Source organism: Copadichromis virginalis, linkage group LG19 (assembly GCF_057382275.1).
Source record: "Copadichromis virginalis isolate Kocher_CV1m ecotype Utaka linkage group LG19, C_Virginalis_male_GT1.1, whole genome shotgun sequence".
Classification (NCBI taxonomy): Eukaryota; Metazoa; Chordata; class Actinopteri; order Cichliformes; family Cichlidae; genus Copadichromis; species Copadichromis virginalis.
In genome coordinates this window covers 20,408,985-20,427,719 of record NC_140636.1, presented here as the reverse complement: position 1 = coordinate 20,427,719, position 18,735 = coordinate 20,408,985, and the positions used below count along the sequence as shown (strand labels likewise).

The window sequence follows — 18,735 nt, the reverse complement described above, 5'->3', positions numbered from 1 at the left end:
TTAGCCCACTTTTAGAGTTATTACAGTAAAATAATGAAAGTTGCAGAAGAAACATTTAAATAATAAGCTCACATTATGGGTTAAATACATGTTGATACCCAACCAACCATGGCTTTATCAACCAACCGTCCCTGGCAAAAAGTAAAAGAAATAAAAATATAACTATAATGGATGGAGTAGACTTTTAAAAAAGTGTAATACTTTTATTCATTTGTTGAGTTGGTTGAAATGTGGTGACTCTGAAGGCCAGGGCCAAGTTACAAACTGTTCTCAATTTATGAAGTGGGGTATGGAAACATACACACCTATCACCCACAAAGTGCCAATATAGTAAACTCCAGTACGTATCTGTTGCTTTATAGACAATTGTATGTTGTAATAATAATAGTAATCGTGATAATAATAATATAGGGTTGACACAAAATCATAAGACACACTTTATTCACCTAATGACGCACCAGTGTATGTATGGATGCCATTTGGAAATCGCTTCACTGTAGATTTTGCAGTCGTGCTTGGACAGAAAGGCCCTAAAAATAACCGATTACAGAAAAATTGTCAGCTCTATGACAAGTTAAATCAATGAGAGGCTTTAAGATTGCAGTGGAATAGATTAAGTCACCATTATGATCAATTAATGACAGTGGAACAAAAATTACTCCCTTCTGGTTTTGTTCTGTCTGCATTCGTATCATATACAGAATGAAGTAAAGTCTTTGAATGAAATCAATAGGTAGGCACCCAAGAAATGATCAAATCATCAGTTCATAGTATTTGGAATTTGTATGGAAATTTGTTAGAACTGGTGTATGAGTTATGACCAAAATGTATTTTTTGAGATGCCGGTGACCTTTGACCTTCCCACTCTTAAGTGAATTACGGAGGCCAAATTGTAAATAATTTAAAATATTTTTTGCAGTGTATTTATTTTTATGAATATGATACTGTCGGGCAATCCGAAAACATAATTATTTAGGTCATGGCTGCTGCTATTGTGTAGGTATACACATTTCAAGGTCTTGCTTGAAGGATTCAACACAAGATCCTTGTATGTGTGCTCAAAAGCAGACAAATACCACTCAGTACACATCCCTCACCTGCCTTGCAATTTTCTTCTGTCTGTTATCTCCAGTGCTTTCAGTGTAATGACGAGTGTGTGTGTTCTGAAGCTTTGAAGCTCTTTAAACTGCACTGGCTGGATGAGTGGTCACAGATATGGAGGGGAAACCACACGGACTGCATAATGACAGTGTGTGTGTTTCGATAAACCCTTTTCTCACGGGCACTAGAACCACCCTGGCAGAAAATGTGATTACACTTCTCAGCGGGAGGTGCAGTGTAGCATGTTGTTGCGGGCGGTTTACCTGGCTTGTCATTGAGACCCATGTTTGTCTCTTACCTCAACCCACTAACATCTTTGTGACGCGTGTAAGTCCGAGGCAGATTGCGGAGGAAGAATTTATGTGTGATTTTTTTTTCCTCTGTTGTTTTTTCTTTTTTTTTAAGTTGAACATGAGTCAGTTAATAATGACTGAATGATGCGTAATGTGGATGACAGGATGACAGCATGTGTTGTAGCCTCACTGGTGTAAACTGACTATTAAGTTAAAGTGAACTGAAATATGAGTGAATGAAGAAACCAACATGCTGTGGTCACAAAGTGGGTTTTTAGTTTGAGCCAGAATGGTAAAAGCCTGCCAGCTCCCAACAGCTCTCGTGACTGAAACACACTTTCCTGAAAAAGAGAAAATGAATAACTCACTTACAGTGTGCCAGAGTAGACATAGTAGATGTATGATAGCTGATATTTAAAGTCTTTCTTTTCTTTTCTTTTTTTTTAATGCTTTACATTAATGGTTGAAGATATCCTTTTAGCAAGCCCAACATCTGAAAGCCCATAGCTTTGCCTTTGATGTTTAGGGATAATGCTGGTGTTTCTCTTGTCAACGAATGTTATGAAAAGATCAATAATGCCTTAGTTCCTCTCTTGATATTTTACCAGTGGCTTTTAGTTCCTACTGAAAAACATATCTTTCAAAATGAACGACAAATATACAGTTTCCTCATGTGAAATGGTCAAGTACAGAGCACAAGACACTGTTCTGCAATTAAAATAAGTGGAAGTCTTAGCTTGAAGCACATACTGAAAAAATGGGGTGGGAATGTAAGAATATCCATTTAACTGCCATTGCAATTACTTGGAAAGAACCCCAGTGAGAAGCTGAACGTTAAAAACAAATCCAGAGCTAACCAATGCCTGCTAGAGGAATAAAACTGAAACCTACTTGCAAGTATTTTGGTCATGTCCCCAAGGTGATGACGTTGTGAGCTGAAATCTTGTTTTCATAATGCTTTTTAATATAAGTAATATTTGGGGGAGGGTGGAAGAGTGGTGCAGTTTTCACTCCTGTTGTCTCACAGCAAAAGCGCTTCTAGTTTGACTTGTTGGCTGGGTCAGGCCTTTCTCTGTAGAGTTTGCATGTTCTACATGTGCCTGTGTGGACTCTCTCAAGGTCTTTTGGCTTATAGGTAACATACATTTCACAAGGGAATAAACAAGCAAACTTTGTCCGTTTTACTTGTAGTCTTGTAGTACTATTTCATTTTGTCTTATTTCTTAATATGTACTTGGTTGCTCTAATAGTAAAATGATAGAGTAATTGTAGGAGGTAACAGGTAAGAGATACAGCTGATAAATCTGGAATTACAGTAAGTCTAAAAGTATGTTTCTCCGTCCCTATTTTGAATAATATATTTCTTAGCCACTGGCCTTGATAATAACATGAATAAACCCTTCAAATGAATCATAAAACATCTTAATTTGGATATACTTGGTAAAACTTTCCACTGTACATTCTGTCATTTTTGTCAGGCACTGGTTTGGGACACCGTGTGTTTCCAGGTTTCAAGCATGAATGCCAAACAGTGAGCCACGTCTGGAGTTTGAAGCGAACAGAACATTTCATTAAAATCTTCATCAGTCTCTGTTTTGTTCTCATGTTATTTTCTTCCAGACGGCAATCTGTTCTGCCAGACCTCAACTCCTCAAAGTGAAATTTCAAAGAAGGCAAATGAAATGGAATTTATTCATTTTACTTGATGCCATACTGAGATTAAGCACCCAGATTCAATAGTTTGTCTTTCAAATAATGCTACAAAAATCAACAGCCCTATTTAATTGAATATATGGATTCCAAGATTGACCTTCTTTCTTTTTTTAGAACTAGTTATCTTTGCTAGGAACTTGAAAATGCATTATATTACTGACAATTCGTTTTTTCAGTGAGCAGAGTTTTGCTATAATATCCACAATATCCAGATATTTTCATTAAAGACTTGTGATCCCTTTTTCTTATTACCAACTATTAAACAGGAAATAATGCTTCATAGCAAAATCCGATCCATAAAATTCAAACAAAGAACCAGTGAAAAACTTTACACGATAACACATTTGTCTTCAGAGGACATTGGTCTCTAGTGGGTGTTGCAATTATGACAGGGATAAAGGAGGAAGCGGAGTGATATTTTTAGTAACAATTTCTAACCAGCTTCAGCATTGCTGATTGTCTAGATCACAGCCTTCCTCCTCAGTCTGTATTTTCAGGTTCGAGAGGTGATGGTGAAAAGTCATATCTTCTCAAGATCACAGTTTATTTCCTGTTTGGACCTTCATGTTTTGCACTTTTTTCCACTTAGATTCATTCATTTCATTTTTATTTGCTGGTGAAGTTTAGTCACAAAAATCTCAGTTGGGTTTAGTCCAAATAAGGATCTTTTACTAAAATATGCCCCTAATGTTGCTATAAGCTACATACGTCACTGAAATCATGCCAAATTGCATAGAGTGTGAGAACATCCTGCACATATCTGTGACATGGCAGTGGCTTAGAAACTACGACATAGTCCTGGGACTAAGAACAAGCTGGTTTTATAGAAACTACAAAGTCTAGACTGTAGGTCAAGGTGGATTTGCCCTGATGATGATACATGATGATCAAGCTGTTTTCTTCATTGCCTGCTGGTTCACTAGATTTGATTTCAGCTGCTGAAACAGAATGTCCCCTCACTACCACTTCATTAAGCTGCTGATTTTACATTCATATTAAGTTCATATTTGTAAATGAACTATTTAAAGATCAATTTGATGGTGACTGAAACACGGAAAGAGGAGCAAACAGATTTCAAATGCATTATACATTTTATTAATAGGCTTGTTGTGTTGTTATAATGAAACTCTGCTCTCCTGGCATCTTTGAAAGTCTCAATTCCCTCAGTCATTTTCCAAGCCTGAATGGGCATCACAGCAGGTTATTTGCTCTAAGCAGTGTCTTTAAATGCAGACAGTTAATGACAGCAGGTCAATAATGTGTTATTTGCATTCCCTGGCTGCTGTGCCTTAAAGGCTAATAATGACATTATAACCGGGGAAATCTCAAATGATCAGCATCAACCCACCACACACCTTCTCAGATCATTTCACCTTAAATATTCCAGGAAGTCAGATCAATTCTCTTAGGTAAGTATGTGGTGCATGCTGTGTTTGGTAACACTGAGACTGACAGGTCAAGTCCAACTGGGGACCAGCTAAAAGCTGAGGTTGTTCTTTTTGTAGGATTCCTTGGTCTTGTGACAACTGTTGATGAGCAAAATCTAGCCTGGATGGAAAATACAGCTAGTAGTGCTCTTGGACACCTTCAATTCACCAGCCTGTCATTGTGAGATGATGAGGAAAGGGGATGCAGGAGAAAAATGAACCTGAATGAAACAAGGTGTGTTATGAGACATTGAAGACAGGCAAGAAGAGAACAGTAGATAAAAAGGGGTTTCAGTGAAAGGGAGCATTGACTAGCTATGAAAAGATGGCTACCCGTCCCTGACCCTGGTTCTGCCGGAGGTTTGTTCCTGTTAAACAGGGATTTTTCTTTCTCACGGTCTCCAAGTGCTCGCTCATGTGCTTGGTCATGTGATTGTCTGGGTTTTCTCTGTATTATTGTATAGTCTTTACCTTACAATATAAAGAACCTTGAGGTGATTGTTCCCGTGATTCGGTTCCAGAAAAATACAAAATTGAAACTAGAGAATTTGGATCGTTTGGCTTTTGTGTAGTTAGGCAAGATTCAGTAAGAATCTGGTATGAGGCGCTAACCCACACCAGCCCCATTAGGGTCTATTCCCTCCTGTCAGCAGTCTTTCCAGGCTGTCATCTGGTCTTTCCCTGATTGTCAGCTGCCCTTTTGCAGCGGTCACTGGATCACTCTAGAGTTCTGATTCAGTAAGAAGGACTAGATGTTACAGTCCCTGATAATGCATTACTTTAGATGGAGAGACTCTTGAGGAAAGGCAGCCCAGAAACTTTGTCGCAGCACGCATCATTGTGTGCCCTGAGCTAGAATCTAATATTGGGTGTGGCTGGCTAAGCTCTAGACTGGGAACTGCTACTGGTTGGATTTGACTGAGTTCCGATCTGGAGACTATGGGGGAGTCTGTACAACAATGAACTTCGAATTGGGTGCTGATGCCCTGAGGACTGTGGGGATTCTCCTGCCTCTGGACTTCAATTGACTGATTTGACTTACTTATTAAAAAGCAAGAGAGAAGTGATACTCCCTAAAGGATAAGTGGAATACCAATATGTTTGTTATCAATGTAGAAAAGAAAGAGTCATTAATTTTCTGAACATCACTTACAGCAAGACCATGTTTTCAAAGCACACTCTTAGAGATTATATTGTTCACTGTAGAGGGCATATAATGCATGTAAGAACAAAAAAATGGTTATGCATGATATCCTGCATTAAGTCTGTAATGCAGCACATACATGAATCTGTGCCCAAACAGATTCATAGACACGCATTCAAACACACCCACACTCTTACTCCCACAGACGGCAAAGACATAGCACAGCTTCCAGACTGTGTGTTTAGAAAGGCAAACAGCTTGTAGGGACAACTGGTCGCAAAAAATGAAAGAAAAGAGACAAATAATGTGCATTAAGTCATTGCAGAGATTATAATGTCACTCGGGAGCTGCAGCCCTGCACAAACACCCTGCTGTGCTCTATTTCAATAATTTTCCATAAACCAATCTAATCTCCCTCCCTCCTACACTGTGCTTTAAGAAGATTTTATAGGCTTTTGTTTGAGAAGCAGATAATTCCTTATAAATCATAATAGCGCTCCCTGAATTGTAAAAGGTTTCTCAGCTTAGTGGCATGATTGGTTCACAGCAAGTATGCATGATAACACCTGTATTGTTTGCGATGGACTTCAGATGGCCTTATTTCAGACCACACAATACAAAGTTATTTTCGCACAGACATATATCTGACATGTACGATATGAAGTGTGATTCGTCACCGCATGTGTTCTTCCTAATTAAAATAGTCCTTAGCAGAAGTATATTGCAATTGAACTTTGGTGACCTTTTCATTTTTGGCTTCTTATATACTTCTCTTTTATTTTGTCCAGGCTAATTCTTCACCTTGCACTTTGAGTGTGAATGTGTGGCCTTGAGATATTTCCAAGGGACCATATGGCAAAATACCGCACAATATAGGTAAGATTTGATCTCGTTTTGTCAATTTTTGTGTCGGAGACAGGAATAGTTTTAGTCCTTGACCTTTCTTTTCCCAGCACACATACAAAATGAGGGCTTGGCAGGATATCCACTATTCAAAAGATATTTAATCCAATAAATATTATGGAAATGTAAGAAAGACATGATAGTGCACAGTGTTTCTTTTTATAGTGTATGTAACCTTTCTCTCAATGGCTAAAAAAGAAACTACAGTGTTTAATACCCTGTAGTTTCTTTCAGTGAATTAGCAGCTATGTCAACATATTCGACTGTCTCATTAAGTGTATAGCTCACTGTCATCAAGTGAAACCTCTTTTCTCTCATTTCCATTAAATTCATTCCCACATACAGCTGTTACCCCATACCTAAATGCCCTGAGTAGGAAATCCCAATTTGACTCCTACCAGACTCTTACAGCCATTAGTGAGCATTTCTTTTCTTCAAAGTCTTGAAATAAAGTGAAACTGTCAAAATATATCCTAAAAATTTCCATAACAGATGTGGAGAACATAAACAAGTCAAACAGTCTAATAACACTGCCCTCCACATATTAGGCCTTGCATATTATTTAGTCATTGCAGGCACAAAGTATTCTAGTTTTCACCTGTCATGTACATAGCCTGTCTTAGCTGCCAAAAAGGTGAATTAAATGGACTTAAAAGTGTTGCGTTCTTGCACAATTAACCACCTACCAAAACGTGTGTGCTATATTTCTGTTTTTACAGAGTAATTTTTAGTATGGTCTGTCGGTGAAAAGGTTTAATAACTACATTAACATCATATTGATGATCTAAAGTGACGCACCACCAATTTTACACACACACACACACACACACACGGGTCATTGCTCGTAATATTACTGCTGTTCACTTTGTGAAAATAGTTGCATAATATCTTCAGTGACTCAGCAGGGAGCTTTTCGAAGTTTGAAAGAGAAAACCCTGATGATTTCTAAATTCAGAGACAAATGCCTACAAAGTAAATGTAAGGTGGGTAAATACATAAGCAGTGAGATGATATTATTTGGATGCACTGTGGGAAATATTCCACCAATTTTGCATGTCAGAGTACATCTACTCAGGAAATTATTACCCTGCATTTGAAAACAATTGAATATCTTCTGAGACCCTGCAGAACTTTGACAAAATTACTCGATAGATAAACAATCCTATTGGCTGAGTGTTCAATAAAGTGTTATACCGAAACATTCACAATAGCAAAGGAGAAACCATTCAGCTTTGCTCCAAATCAGTCTCAAGGTTGCCTGTGTTACATTTTTGTCACACACCTACCTATTCATCTTGATTTTCTTGTCTGAAGTCCCTGTGAAATATGAATACAAAAATGGGCAGTAACTGTCTGTTTCCAGTGAAACTACGACAGTCCCGCTCCTGACAGAACAATGTTGACACAATAGCTATTCGGGGGCTTTAAGCGTTATCACATAATCTTGATCAGCAGATGGAAGTGCCCACTTGTTCAAATTTATATTTGAGTTACAGGGTGATGCACAAAGCACTCAAAGAGTTATCTGGAGTGATTTTTGGATTGACAGACTTGGAATTATAAAAACAAGCATTAAGAAAGCCAATGTTAAGGATGCCAATATCATGCCTATACAATTAGTATAGGAAAAAATAAACACCACTTGCTGTTTCCACCACAGACTCTCTATATAGGTTCATGTATTCATGTCCCACCAATTAATTACACTGATTTGCAGTTTTTAGACTGTACCAACTTTAACTTTTCCAGCTAAGGTCCCAAATTGGAAGCAGCGAGACTAAAGTAAAAAAAAAAATGTAAAAACTTACAGTAATGCAAACAAAGATGAATTCACACGTGAGCAAATGTTAGATGATTAAGCTACAAGGAATGCAGGAGGGATAGCAAGTGTCAATCAATCACCACATACCAAGCGTCAAAGCCTTAACTTCCCAGTAATAGTACAACAATATTCAAAATGACCTCCGCCATCAAACAGGGAGATGCTAAAATTAGCCAATCAAGATGGTAATGACTTGTTGAAAAAGAGGGTGACTAGCTGTGATTATTCTGAATGGAGTTCATTTGGTGTGAAGGATTTTTTTGGTGTCAATATTTAGTAGCTGTTCAGTCTGAAACACAATCAAATAAAAATGCTGATTTTGCAAATAAATTCTTAAGGGAACTATGCAAAGTTTTCCTGGGTCAGGGGTCAGCAGTTAGCTGACTAACTTATTTGCCTTATTTCTTGTATATATGCTAAAGTTAGTGTTCCAGGTTGCTTTTTATTGCCTAAGTAGGTATCAGTCTACTCAAAAATCACACAAGAATGTTCTCCAAATGTTAAATTCCTTTAAAGGTTAAATTCCTGACCAACCTAAAGAGTTACACAACTGACTGAGAAGGATTACTTAGAAGGAGTTGGAACAGGGACGTAACTGAAAATTAGTGCATTTAGTCACTTTAGTGATACACTGACTAAATACTTTTAATATAGCATTTTAGTTTGTATTTGTATATTTGACAACTCAAATTATTTCTCAGTTTAGGACATATTTGCCCTCTCTTATACTTACTCACAGAGCTTTTTTTTATTTTTTTAATTACTTGCACAATGGGATTCTGATGGCTATAAATGTGCTGAAAAAACTGACAGTGTGCATACTATGAACCATTTGTAGCTGTCTGATGAGTTGTTAAATGCAGACACCCATTATTCCACCTATACATCTGAATATAACATTAAACGTATGAAGAGGATGCAGGTGCAGCAGAGTGTGATGATGATTATGGGTGCGATTCTATGATTATAAATGCTTCAAAATGAGGCTTCTGCTGTGAAAGTGATGTCACTGAGCATCAGTCTGGAGCCTCTGTGAAAGCTGTCCTACTTTCTTGATGCACACTTTAAATCCATCATGATATGCAGGAGATTCAATGCGATGCTCTTAGGCTTTTGACACTTTATTCTGGTTCACTCAGAAGGAAATGAAGCTCGTGAAAAAAATAGAGATATTTGAAGACATGCAGAATTATTTCCACTTTTTCTATTTTTATATCATTACTTTCTCCATTTGGCCTCAGTCTTAGTAAGCCCTGCAATGAAACAAAGCAATGCTTACATTCAGAGCTGCGGGGGATTTGTTTTCATCCAAAGTACGTCCAGCTTAGAGCATACAGTACTTAAAGAGAATGGATTTGTGTCTGGTTTTTGTTGGCACTGAGAGAATCAAACTGTTACAAATCATTTGAAGCTGGTACTTTGGCTCTGACATACCTTTTTTATACATCTAACACAGGTTTGGATTGGATGGATTTAATACAGTGTAATGTGATTATATTAATGCCCATAATATAAAGTAAAGTGCAGTTGTACAAGATGATTCATAGGTGTCTTTTGTGACGTGGAAGATGGTGCGTCACATATTTTCATTAATATCTTTTTTTGGTGAAAAGGAAACTCCTGAGGCTGAGAAGATAAAACACAGATAGATGAGGACATATTTTTAGACCTCACTGAGTGAAAGCTTGCTAAATCATTTTTGACCAACAGTAAGGGGAGCCGACAAGCTCTGACTCAGTAATTGCATTCCTCTTTGGAATGTCTCTGGAAATCCATCATGCATTGTTTCTGTTAGTTCCCCCTTTTCATCCCAGGATTCCAAGAACACTGAAATGTTAATGGAAACTGTTGGCACACATGCTACAGATGTTAACTTTCAAATTACAGGAGCCTTGCTATAGTCAGATAACATCTACATTTTCTCTTGTACTTAATTGCAATCTGCTTCAAATTAATCATCTGATAACTAAGTAAGATGAACAAATGTACAATAAGTATCACAACCTCCAAGCTGTAATTTATAATGAATATTCTATATAAACTTTAAGCCCAGTGGACATGTGCATTGTGAAGGAAAGCAGCCATCACCCAAATCCACATCTACTAATCCCTGTGCAGAACTTCTTGGCTCTCTAAGAGTATATCTCCTATCTTTTTGTAGGAGTCTTTGCTTTGCAAGTTTAACGTTTTGAATAACTCACAACAGTGACGAGCAGAAATTGTAGCATCTAAAATGGTAGATGTTTTCCATGTTCTTTGTTGCTAGCTTAGCATACAAGAGGCATAGGGAAATGTGGTTAACCTGGGTTTGTCAACAATCTAATGCTCACTAAAACAGAAAAACAGCCCGCTGAAACACAAAAATCACACAAAAAGAAAAATCTGTCAAATGTATTTGCTATTCTCTAACATGTTAAGATTGGCATGGTCTTATAATGTAAGTTAGCTAAGCTGACTTAAACAACCTCTGTTTTCTATTGTGAATGACAATTTTAAGAAATGCAAATATGTTTGGAAAACAACCTATCAAAGGAGCTTTGATTTGGTGAATCCTCTTGAAAATTTGTGAAAGAGGCCTCTGTTTCTTCCCATGGCTCCCTAGGAAAACCTAACCACTTATTATTTCTGCCTGAAAATATGATATGCCATGACAGAGTAGATTTTGTCACAGTTAGGTTGTCAGGATTGAATCTGTTCACAGCCTAAAATTCAAAACATGTCTGATACAATGTCGTCTGCTGCTACAGTCACAGATGTTACACAGAAGTACTGAATGGATGAAAACAGGTGGTCATCATCATCAGTGTGTAAAATTAAAATCAATTTGATCTTGTAAAATAATGCACTCTATCTACTAAGTGCCATAGCAGTACACCTATTTTACAGGTCTTGGAAATTGTCCATGTTTGGCTCTTTCTACTACCATTCAAAGTACAAATCAAGGCTTCTAGCTTGAAAAAAAAACCTCCTCACACATACTTGGTGTGAACACACTCTGAGTGTTTGTGTCTTGCAGCTGAGCGGCCACATGCATCGGCAGGAAGAAAGAGGCAGGTGTGATGACAGGAGGGAGGGCTGGTGGTAGAGGGGGGTTGGGGTGATCAGGAAATGGTGTAGGGAAATCTAATTTATTTTTCATACGCTGCTGAGATGGAATGTCATATATCATGCTATGCAGCAATTTTGTGCCCGTCCCAGGCTCACAAAAGATGAAAGAAAAGTGATCAAAGATACCGAGGGAGAAGTCAGCTGCTGGAGTTGCTATGGGATCCACTTCCAGTGAGAACATCATAAACTGTGTTGAATTACTCATCCAGTCGCTATTGGTTTTTAGTGTGGCACAATTCACTTCAAACATCAATGTTAGAAACTTCAACAATCTAACATCCTTTGGGTGAAGCATACACATTTTCTTAGATACGCAATGCTTTTACATTTTTATTGCATAATCAGAGATAAAAAGATTGAATGAAAATTGGACTAATCTACAGACAGAATGAACTAGATGTGTTAAAGAAACATCTGCACTGCCTTTTGATTGAAACTTAAAAAAAAGAAAAAGAATAGCTTGCTAGGTTTTATTTAGACCACAGACTGTGTATAAATAAGCCCATGTTTAATGGTCATCAGATTTGCATTGCAAACACAGCCTGAATATACACTTGCTGGCAACTTCTATTGTATTGAAATCTGAAGACTGTGGAGTGCATTTGAGTAAAGTCAACTCATGGTCTTTCTCAACAAGCTCATTTGAAATGATTTGAGCTTTGAGCTTCACCACATGTCAAGAAAATATTCCCACACCATTACACCACCACCAGCAGCCTTTGAGACAAGACAGGACTGATCCATGTTCGTTATGTCAAACTACGGGTTTGAATTTTGTTGCAAAAATCAAGACTCAACAGACTAGGCAATGTTTCCAGTCGTCTGTTGTCCAATTTTGTTGAGCCTGAGTAACTTGTAGCCTGCGTTTCTTATAACTGACAAGAGTGTCCAGATATAAGAAAGAGGGTTTTATATGCTGTGAGGTTAAAGATGCTCATCTGCATACCCTGGTAGTAATAAGTATATCTGAGTCTCTGTTGCTTTCCCATCAACTTGAAAGAGTCTGACCATTCACCTCTGACCTCTGGGATCAACAAGGCATTTTATTTCCAGAGAACTGCTTCTCACTGGATATTTTTGCTATTACAGCCAATTCTCTGTAAACCCCAGAGATGGTTCTGTGGGAAAGTAGATTGTAGATCAGCACTTTCTGAGTTGCTTAGACCAGCTTGTCTGGCAGTAACAACCATGCCATGTTCAAAGTCGCTCAAATCACCTTTCTTTCCCATTCTGATTCTGCTCAGTTTGAACTTCAGCAGGTCGTCTTGACCATGTCTACATAACTAAATGCACTGAGTTGCTTCCATAAGATTGCCTAATTAAATATTTATGTTAACAAGCAGCTGACAGTAACAGTAACAAGTGTACCTAATGAAGTGGAAAGTGAGTGTGGATAAGTTTATGGCAAATCTGGTCTTCTCCTTGTTTGATCCTAAGTAAATACTTTCCTTATGAGGTGACAGTCTGTTTCACACGTTCAGTTTTGTAAGTAATAAACCCCACTGGAAAAAAAAATAAGTTCACCATTTGAAAGTCCCTTGGGTTCCCACATCATGTCTGATTTCAAAATACCCAGGTGATGATAACCAAAACATTCAGCTCAAAGCTATCAGGTGAAATTTCACTAACCATGTGGTGCATCTTTATTCTGTGGTTTAGATACAGACTCTTCTTTATCTGTGAAGATCACTTGATTTTAAGGCTAAGACATGGAGTGAGTGAGTTTAAAACAAACCAAATGAAACCCTTTCCCATAAACTGAGAAAATGTAATGGCAGTAAGTGATTAAAATGGACAAGGAAAAAACTTTTCCTCGTTTCAGCCACACACATTGTTTCTATCACAAACCACTTTCAATTATTCTGCAAAGCTGCTGCATTTTTTAGTTTAATTATTAAACCATTGATGCTTCTGAGAGCTTTCAAATCTCCAAACATACCAAGGAATTGGCTGTGAATGTTGGCTTCTATGGCTTTTATGGCTCCTTATGTGCTTTTTTTTGTTGTCGTCGTTGTTGTTGGCCTTGGGTTTTTTTGTTGGGTTTTTTTGCCAGTTTGTTCTGCTACAAAACCATTCTGCAAAATAATAATTTTCTATACAGATCTAACCCTATTTTCTCCCAACTTCCAGGAGACCACAATTGTGGCTCAAATGCGATACTGACCACTCTTTATGAAGTTGAATGACCCATCATCGATATTAACATAGTAAAAAAACACAATACAACCACCCATGCCACTCCTTTTCAATTACTTTGGTTTATTTCTACTTGCAGCTCCTTATTGATTGGCTGCAGCATTCCTCTTTCTAACCTTTTCCTTTTTTTTCTGCTTTGAGAATTTTCTCCGCCTTACTACACTCCAGAGATCAACCAATTACAGTATCTATATCAGGCTTAGAAGCTCTTTCTACTTCACTGGCGCCATGGAAAATGTTCTGATCTGCCCCATGTTCCACGTTATGATTTCCAAAGGAGATATCAAGATACATGTAGAGTATAGAGCATACAGCATCTTCACTGCAAGAAATGTCCTTTTAGCAGGCCATTTGTTCTCTCATGCCTAGTTCTTTTCTTCCCCCCGCTGATGTAGTTTGCTAGTGGGTGTGTTATTATCTTCAAACGAACAACTGATATGCATTTTGAACAAGTGTAATGTTACCCCACTGCCAGATACGGTACATCAGTCTAGTTTTCAATAGTACTAGATTAATTGATTGACTGATGCTTTTTTTTTTTTTTTTGCCCAACACAACAGTATTGCAGATCTAATTATCAAGGAACAACACTCAGCAAACCCACACAGCTCTTGTCTTTTGCTTTATGAAGATGAATAGAAACTAAATTAGTGAGGACTGTGGGTGGGTGTAACACTTGTTTTATCCCTATTCATTCTTTTCATTACTACATTCTGTCGCCTTCGACATTGCCCACGTCTGGTGCAACAAAATAAAAGTCTTTGAGTCTGTGTCAGAGCAACATGAATTTAATGAGCTCAAAGGTTTGCATTACTGATGGGGTTTTTTCTTTAAAGTGGACCTAATAAGCTTTTACATATTTTCTGCAAAATACAGTATATCCTCTCACAATGGTTGCTGCTCCTATTAAGCATGGAAAGACTTTATCCAAATATTGACATCAATGTATGCCATTATAGGGGAAAATGTCAGGCTTCAGACTGTTTTAAATGCTTGATTTCATACATGTTTTTTCCCTCCTTGAATCTGTTTGATGTTGTCAGAGGGAGTATCCCTAATGTGGCGATTTGAGCACAGAAACTACATCCACCTGGTGTTCAAATCTTCTTTTTTGTGGCATGCAACCAGGTGAAAACTGGCTTTAAAGTGAAATTAGAGGGGAGCTTAAAAAAAAAGCTTGTTTTAGGCAGTGGGTGAGCTGAAGGGCTTCACCAAGACCAAATATAAAACAAATAAAAACTATTTGTGTATCATGCAAAGTAACTTTTGTAAAGTCCAAAAATAAAATGTGAACTTGTCTCCTTTAAGATCTGTTGATTTCAAAATATCATCTTTATATTGAGATTCAGATTACTGATGACTGTTTTGGTATTTCACCTTTGGTAATTAAAAAAGAAGTGTGAGATCAGACTACAGGCACAGATCTCATTTGTCACCCTTAAATGTTTCGTTTTTCACAAGTCAGTTCAATGTTTAGGCTCGAGGATCTTTGTGAAATTTGGATAAATAATTAAGCGGCATCAGTGCTGTCTTAGAGATATCACATTTTAATTGAAAGCATGCATAACAAACCAGAACCAATGACTTTTTAAGACAAGTGTTTACAAGAAATACACCACAGAGTTGTATCATGGGAAATGTAAGTCCCAGTGTTCTTGGAGTTTAACACAGTCTCATTAAAGAGAAATTGTCTTTTCTTTTAAAGTGTTTTGGTTTTTGCTTCTTAAAATTCAGAAGCAGAAAAAAGTTGATGGAAAATAAAGTTTCCAAGTAGAATTTTTATGAAATGTCATCCACATTGTGGCTGACTGGTGTAGTTGTTATTGTCGTTATGAAGACATCAGCAAGTGCAGCTTCAAGTGACGCCTTTGAAAATCCAGAGCACAAAACGCGTTCTTGTGTTTAACGACGGATGTAGTTATCATCACTGAAAGGAAGTCATTAAAACCAGAAAAATGTAATGCAGACTGACCTGACTGTTCTTCATTTTAATCCTGGAAAACCCATCAATGCATTTGAAATGACCCTTTTACACAATTATTGCCATATGCCTCTAAATTGGAGTTTTCAGCAGTGCTTCATAATACAGGCAGGTATTTTGTAGAATCAAGTTTCTGTATATTATAACTATTTCAAGCTGGAAGTTGATCTAAACCAGGGGTAGGCAACTCCAGGCCTCGAGTGCCGGTGTCCTGCAGGTTTTAGATGTTTCCTTGATCAAACACAGCTGATTCAAATGGCTACATTACCTCCTCAACATGTATTGAAGTTCTCCAGGGGGCTGGTAATGAACTAATCATTTGATTCAGGTGTGTTGACCCAGGGTGATATCTAAAACCTGCAGGACACTGGTACTCGAGGCCTAGTGTTGCCTACCCCTGATCTAAACTTATTATTTATGTAGTTAAAAATTCAAAATCTTCAAACATTTCCAACATGATTTTCTCGTCCTTTATGGGGCGATCATGGCTTAAGAGTTGGGAGTTCGCCTTGTAATCGGAAGGTTGCCGGTTCGAGCCCCGGCTTGGACAGTCTCGGTCGTTGTGTCCTTGGGCAAGACACTTCACCCGTTGCCTACTGGTGGTGGTCAGAGGGCCCGGTGGCGCCAGTGTCCGGCAGCCTCGCCTCTGTCAGTGCGCCCCAGGGGGGCTGTGGCTACAATGTAGCTTGCCATCACCAGTGTGTGAATGGGTGGATGACTGGTTGTGTAAAGCGCTTTGGGGTCCTTAGGGACTAGTAAAGCGCTATATAAATACAGGCCATTTTACCATTTTAGTCGCAGCAGGGGTCACGAAGCTCAGTCAAGGTGAAGTTACAAACCCAGTTTTAGTTTAATACAGCAGGTCTTCTTACTTGATCAAAGCAGATGAATATTATTATTGCAGCATTCAACTGGAACAACAACAAGAATATTTCTTTATCGCTTGATGTAATTACTTATTACCACGGGATTACTTTGTGTTTTATTGACGTGTGATAATTAATGAGATTCAGTCCACAAATGAAACCCTCTGCAGCGGCACCCATCAGCTAAAGAAATTTGAGTCAAACTAGGCCATCTCTGTTGCTCAAACCTGTTGCACACATTGAAGAGTTTCTGAAAAAGAGGAGAATTAATCAGCGCTAAGTTTTTGATCCCACTCCCCTATTCAGTGTGACAACCCCCCCGGAGCTCAGCTAATGCTGCTAAAATTTGCACAAGCGGGCATGTGCTTTTGTCAGATGTGTTTTTCTCACTTTGGAGAGGAAGAAAAGTTGTTTTGCTGTTTAACACAGAGTCAGAAGGCAGAAGATCAATCCTGATAAGAAAGAGCATCTTTTTTGTGATACTGTATCATTTTTTTCCTCTATAAATCATTTGCAGTTTCAACTTTCTTCTTTTTCCTGGTGCTGTCCCTCACCTGTCTCCCCTCTGTGATTAGCTTTCAATTTCAGTACAACATCAAGTGTAGGGCTTTTGTGGACAAGTATGTAGACAGAAATATGGTAGTCCAACATGTTTCATTGCTTCTCATTGCATTATAGCTTCTGCATTATTTTTATGCTTTGGAAATGTTTTTGAGAGGAAAGCATGAGTCCAAGGTCTTCTTTTATCCCCCTGAACATGTTCTCACAAGTGCGTGGGAAAAATTGAGCACTTTTTCAAAAAGTGTCTGATTGAAATGACAGACAGAATAAAAAAAGGAACTAACTGGTGACAAATCCTCTTTAGTATATGAGGCCAGATGTCTCTTATGGTGCTGGAAAATATATTGTACAGTTATCAGAGTCTATGAGATTCAAATGCACTGAGGACAAGAAATAAACCAACACAGAAAATCGAATCTAATTTAAATCTGAAAAGATGAAGAGAAGAAACACCACGAACACTTAACTACAAACATAATTCACAGGTGACATGTCCTCAGCATAGATTTTCAAAGTTAGTAAGATTTGTTCTCTTTAAAGTGAAGAAAGAATTGTTCCAGATCATTAATATTGTTAAAACATTTAAAGGACTCCTTTAAAAAGAGAACAATAAGGTACAAAAGAGCTAGAGTTTAGAATCAAACTGCTTTACGTGGTGCAGGAGTATAGGATTTTTGAAGTACTGTGCATCAATGACATCCTTCTGAGGGTACCTTGTCAAAAGAAGCAGTGAGCATCCAGCAAGGATCGATAAATGGATTTCAGGAGGCCTCCAGACTGAGTTTGACAGTACACACACTGCTCTTTCTGACACTTGCTTTGAATGTTGTATTTCAATCAATATACTTTACTGAATGGGCATCTATGGTCAGCACAATCCTCCCCACAGCTTATCGAGCCACAGTGTGCATTATGTGCTCTGCAGCTGTAGTCGTAAAACCCAATTTTCATACTGATACTAATGCTACGTGTGATTTATCATTAGTCAGACCTTAAAGGATTATACCATTTGAACCATGGTGGTAATGCAATCGTAAAAAAAAGCCTGTTTGTTGTTAAGATAAATTAGTAGAACCTAGGCCAGACTTTATTTTGAAATGGTTACTTTTAGACATCTGTTTTCTGAACTGTGATGCAGCACAGGAAGAAGAGAATGTAGTGTGGAGAGAGCTGAATTAGAAATTTAACTCTAACAGATGACGCCAACAGAACAAAACAAAAAAAATAAAAAAATAAAAATAACAGAGTTGTGCCTTTGCCTTTGCTGCCTCCAGTATCACAAGTTGATTATATACTGGTGACACCACAAAGCCCACAGAGTTCAGAGGTGGGGAGACTCTGAAAAGTATTTATCTTCAAGCCTACTATAGTTTTCCTGCTACTGTTTATTTATTTATTTGGATGTATATGCGCGCAAGCCTTCACTGATGGAAGATGACAAAAAGAGGCATCAGCATCTGTGACAGGGACGTTCACTATATCACTATACAGAATATGCAGCAAAGTGCATCTCACATCAAAGGGACGATTCTCCAAATTGCTGCCAGCTTTAATCATACGTCACTTTGATTTCTTTCATTATCTTTTATTATTGCTGATACTAATTAAAATGGACTCTTA

The 18,735-nt window shown here is 37.9% G+C and overlaps 1 protein-coding gene across 2 annotated transcripts in view; it reads left to right on the top strand.

Moving 5' to 3' along the window:
- Positions 1–18,735, top strand: part of LOC146685975 (leucine-rich repeat and fibronectin type-III domain-containing protein 2) — a 138,920-nt gene that overhangs the window by 93,667 nt on the left and 26,518 nt on the right. For both annotated transcript variants that reach the window (XM_085441276.1, XM_085441278.1), the window contains exon 3: positions 6,467–6,554. The gene's annotated coding sequence lies outside the window, so the exon portion shown is untranslated. The remainder of the gene's footprint in view (positions 1–6,466; positions 6,555–18,735) is intronic.